Raw genomic sequence first — 5,133 nt, 5'->3', positions numbered from 1 at the left:
GACGACGATGCTCCATTGCAGCTCCGGCGGCTACGGCGATGCTCCATTGCACCTCCGGCTCCCCTAGTGATGCTCCATTGCAGCTCCGGCGCCCCGGCGATGCTTCATTACAGCTCCATCAGTGCACCACACGGCCCCGACGATGCTCCATCCTAGCTCCGGCGGCCCCCATTGCAGCACTTTCATTTGACCTCAATGCAGCGGTGTGGTCTCTTGTTACACCGGGCAGTAGCGTCCACGGCCGGCCTGCAGCATGCGCCGATGCCCCGTCATGGCAACAGAAAACCATCATGCAGTGCCGCCGCGCAAGCGGGTGACGCGGGCTTGCAGCACCTCCCCTCGTCTCCCTCTGCAGTCGCGAATTTTTATAGATGGGAGAGGAGGTGAGCGTGGTGCTGGTTGGTGGTGGCGGCATGGCCGCCTGCTGGGGTGGTGGAGGATCCGATGAGAGAGAGAGAGAGGAGCGTTCTCAGCGATTTTTTTTGAAACTATGATGATTTTTATAGCAAATTCGGAAACTATACACCCTTATGGAGAAAAATCAAAAGTATCACCCCGTCGGCCTCCTGTTGGCCGAAAAGGGACTTTTCGGCCTCCTGTTGGCCGAAGAGGGACTTTTCGGCCAACCGTTGGCCAAAAAGGACTTTTCGGCCAACCGTTGGCCAAAAAGGACTTTTCGGCCAATAGTTGGCCAAAGAGTCCCTCTTCGGCCAACATCTGCTCTACTGTTTAAAAAAATTCATATCAAATAGGATTTTTAGTATTTTAATTTGATTCTTTTTGCATTAGATTGGAAATTTTATGAAGTTTCTGTAGATATCATTTTGACTAGATTTGAAAGTTTGAATTTAATTTTTTCATGAATTTGCTCAAATAAATAGATTGCCTATAGTTTGAGTTAGGAGTATTTTTTAAGATGATTCTTTTTGCTACTGGTTCTTTGTGAATTTGTTTATCAGTAGTAATTAATTGGCGAATTTTATAATTATTTAAAATTAGGTTTTTATGAAGACAGTTCTGTTTTAGTGTTTGTTAGGTTTTATGCTATTTCTTTTAATTTTAATTGCTTTAAATTTTTTTCTTTAGTTTTTTGACTTATTCTTTTTGTTTCTGTTTAGTTATCAGTAGCTATTTTATTTGTAGTATTTTTTTGTATTTTATTTCTTTTATCCTACTAGAAAACTTGTTTTGAGCTTCATAGGAGTTTATATTTAAAAGTGCCTTGTAAATCCTGTACAACCATTGCCGTTTTATACATGACAAAAAAATACTTTCCTGCAATCTTTTTCCCTCCATTTTCTTTGCTGCCATTTTATTTCCCGCCATTCTCTCCCGCCACACTAAGGAGTGCTGCATCGACGGAGGATGACGATGATGTCTTCATGTGGAGTGTGAAACACTCTGTGAGAGAAGTCATAAGTGTGAAACACTCTCCGATGATGATGACGAAGCTGCAAACACTTATGACTTCTCTCAGACAGTGTTTCACACTCCACCAGCAGCACCGACGCAGGAGACACAGACTGTGTCAGACGATGTTATCTACGATCGTGGACACCATGAGGCTCGTTTTATAAGTTGAGAAGTGAAGATGGCGAGAAAGAAGATGGCGGGAAAGAAGATGGCGGGAGAGAATGGCGGGAAAGAAAATGGAGGGAGGGAATGATGTAAAAACCTAATTTTAAATAATCCTAAAATTCACCAATTAATTACTACTGATAAACAAAGTCACAAAGAACCAGTAGCAAAAAGAATCATCTAAAAAGAATACTCCTAGCTTAAATTATAGGCAATCTAGTGTTTTGAGAAAATTTATGAAAATTCAAATTCAAACTTCCAAATCTAGTCAAACTTGATATCTACAGAAACTTCGTAAAATTGCTAATCTAATGCAAAAAGGATCAAATTAAAATACTAAAAATCCTATTTGATATTAATTTTTTAAAAAGTAAAGCAGGTGTTGGCCGAAGAGGGACTCTTTGGCCAACTGTTGGCCGAAAAGTACTTTTTGGCCAACCGTTGGCCGAAAAGTCCTTTTTGGCCAACTGTTGGCCGAAAAGTCACTCCCTTTTCGGCCAACAAGAGGCCGATGGGGTGATACTTTTGATTTTTCTCCATTAGGGTGTATAGTTTCCGAATTTGCTATAAAAATCATTATAGTTTCAAAAAAATCGTTCTCAGCAGGCCTCTGTCGCGGATTTAGGCGGCGACGCTGTGGAAGGGGCTTCAAGGGAGTCGCCGGAGTGGAGGATAGAAGAGTACGAAGTGGTCAAACACAGGGAGGGAGAATATGTGGGTGTGATTCGCGGCGGAGCTTTGCTATATCTACGGGAGAATTACTACAGAAAGGAGGTTAAAATCATGAGGAGGAGAATCTACATTGGAGAGAAGGACAAATCCGTTTGTAGAACCAGCCTGTAGTAGTTTACCGTAAGTGTAGGATTTTTGTTCGCGGCGTGAGATAAGGCACGAGAGGAAGCGGTGCCTGGGTCCGTAACGAGACGCGCGGCGATCGTGGGGAGCGGCTGATTTGTTCCCAGAAATCAGTCGGGCAATTTAAAGAGATTTCCTTTCGGAAATAGTCCGAGTTTGCCTGTCAAGGAGAATCATTACGGGTGGTTTCCATTTTCAAGATAGGGAAGTTTTAGAAAGAATCCAAGCTTACCTATATCAAGGATATGTGTTAGTGATGACCATGGAAATAACCCCAACTTGCCATGTACGTCAGTACGTGTCTATTGTGTTGTCCTCACCATGAAAATAATCAAAACGTGCCCTGTACATATGTGTTTTTTTTTTGAGGATCACCCTGTACATATGTGTTGCTTTGTCTCCGTAGGCTATTTATTGTCGGAAATTAGTCCAGCGAAACTGTACATAATTTCGAAATTAGTCAGTCACGCACTTCCTCTGACCGTACCATATCAAGCTCTTTTATCATGCTCTCAAACAAAAGCAAGCTTTAGTGAACAATAAAACTCCCTATTATGCACAGAAGAAAATATTTAGTTTAGGGGTAAAGGTCACATGAGTATTACTATGACTGGTGTACAATTGCTTTGGCAGGGTCAACCAAAAAAATCCAGCTCTACATTACTACTCTCAACGAACACAAAGTATTAGTATATCAATCGCTGAATACAGGATCAATTACTATAGACAAAAAAAAAATCAACCAAGTCAAGTCAACTCTCTTCAGGTAAATTTTGTGTAACAACCACATGATTAATATTTTTGGCAGTCAGTCCATCATTAAGTCAATCATATCTGGTAATTAGCAGATAACTGACTCTTTTTGCGAGAAGAGAACTGACATTCGAAAGTATACATTTTGATACAACAGAATGCATGGACATAGCAAGAAATAGGACATAATTCTACCATGCATGGACATAGCAAGAAAGCATGGTGTTCTCACTTGAATATTATTCGCTCCGGCACACCTATGAAAGAATTAGTTACCGTGCACCATGAATGAAGCGTCCAAAGCTAATTACCGTCTTTCTCTGCCGCCTGTCGCTTAAGCGCTGCAAATCGAGCCAGTACCAACAAGCAAGCACGCGAGTAGACTACAACCACAACAATCAAGCAAGTGGTTGTTGAGAAATTAAGCAATTGTTCGATTAATTTAATCTAATAATAAATCATGAACATGATATAGGCAGTGCTAATGACATACTGAATTTTGATGATGTACGCACGTACTAGGCAGATAATAAAAACATGTATGCAAACTACTAATACTGTACACATGAAAGTAAACAGGAACGGTGTAAATGTGTTATGTACCGCTGTTTGGCTTGAGAGAGGCCCTCCATATATCGAGGATCTCTTGCCAGTAGATTGTAATCCTATAATTTTGGAATAAAACTTTTCTTTGCCGCAAAAAAAAGTGTTATACCCTCCAGTCGGCCAGTCGGCCATAGCAGCAGCGGAGGCGTCGACCTCGTCAGCAATCCTCTTGTTCGCAGCAGCCTTCTCGGCAGCCGCATGATCGGAGTCAGTGCTCATGGTGAAGACGAAGGTGACACTGAAGTAGTCGGCGTAGATGAAGTAGTTGAACCAAGGTGAGCAGTCGCGTAGGAGACGCTCCCCAAAAACCTAATCGCCTCTCTCCCGTATAAGATCTGGAGAAGCGGGATTTCGAAGGCCTGCTCTCCTGTCAGCTGTGTACGCGGTAGACGAGATGGGATCACCGAGGGCAGCAGTAGTGAAAGGAAAGACCAGGGAGTAGTGGAGGTGTGTAGCGCATGGAGCTGAGCTGCGATGCCTCATATATATAGCCAGTCGGATAGGAGAACGGTCCAGCAATAAAACGCGTTTAATTACAGACGTTTCACCTCCATAAAAACGCATTTAATTACATACGTTTCCGACGTTAATTTCTGCAATGAATATGACGTCTCACATTCATTTTGTGTCTGTAATGGACTCTCCAATTTTGACCGGCAAAACATTGCATCGGCTCGGCTCATTCCCGCAACCCGAGGCGAGGCGAGGCGAGGCGAGGCGAGGCGGGCGGCGGAGGAGGAGCGCGCGTGTGGAACACCTCTTCTTCCTTCACACCAACTCATACTAGTGGGAGAAGAGCTCACCTTATAAGTTGGTGTACACCTCTCTCAACTAGCCACGTGGGACTAAACTTCCCACCTCTCAATTTACAGCATGGGCCCTTAGGAATTTTCTGAAATTGTTAAATGGGCCTGTAGCCCAACTAATATTCAGCAATCCCCCACCAGATCCCAAAGGCCTATGGTGTTGTCCTCTGTTTCAAACTCTGTTTTGATATACCAGTGTTTTCAGTGGAGACCCGTTAAGATTGGACATCCACCTAGAACAAATAGCTACACTCCTCCACAACTGAACAATGGACTAGGCCTTGAATTGTCAATTTGGCGCGAAGAAGTTTCACCAATTGTCTTACCAGTACTAGCCTGCCGAAGGCTGACCCCTCGGGTGGAGCATATTGGTCACTCCTGGCCTGTTCATGAACTTACTAGAGATCATCTTAATATCATAGACTATGACCAGTAGTCAGGCTCATATAGGCGTGTTCCTCCAAAGATTGCTCTGTAGGATAGCATCTTGCTTTTACAAGCCTTAGAACACATTAAGACAAAAGTCAACCTACCA

The sequence above is a fragment of the Triticum aestivum genome, chromosome 2A (genome assembly GCF_018294505.1).
Source record: "Triticum aestivum cultivar Chinese Spring chromosome 2A, IWGSC CS RefSeq v2.1, whole genome shotgun sequence".
Classification (NCBI taxonomy): domain Eukaryota; kingdom Viridiplantae; phylum Streptophyta; class Magnoliopsida; order Poales; family Poaceae; genus Triticum; species Triticum aestivum.
The sequence above is the reverse complement of the archived record's forward strand: the minus strand, read 5'-3'. Positions refer to the sequence as shown.